The sequence below is a fragment of the Nothoprocta perdicaria genome, unplaced genomic scaffold, assembly GCF_003342845.1.
Source record: "Nothoprocta perdicaria isolate Ctin4 unplaced genomic scaffold, notPer1 scaffold_39, whole genome shotgun sequence".
Lineage (NCBI taxonomy): Eukaryota > Metazoa > Chordata > Aves > Tinamiformes > Tinamidae > Nothoprocta > Nothoprocta perdicaria.
This window is the reverse complement of record NW_020455632.1, coordinates 5,056,761-5,057,014: the sequence shown is the minus strand read 5'-3', so window position 1 is coordinate 5,057,014 and position 254 is coordinate 5,056,761.

Here is a 254-nt window from a genome sequence, read left to right as displayed (position 1 = left end):
CCACAAACCACCTTTCACTATCCTCAGAGTCCTAGAAAACTGAAAAGGATGCTACCTTTATACAGATGGAACCCATTTTCAGCTGCTTATCACCCTATGAATTGATAATTCTTGTCACCTGCTCATTTACATTACTTTACATTACTGATTAAATCAGTTCCTATCCAAATCTTCTCAAATATTATAATTACTTCTTCTTGACCAGTAAGAGACCTAGCCACCACACAACAGTGGGGAGCCTTTTATTTATTTAT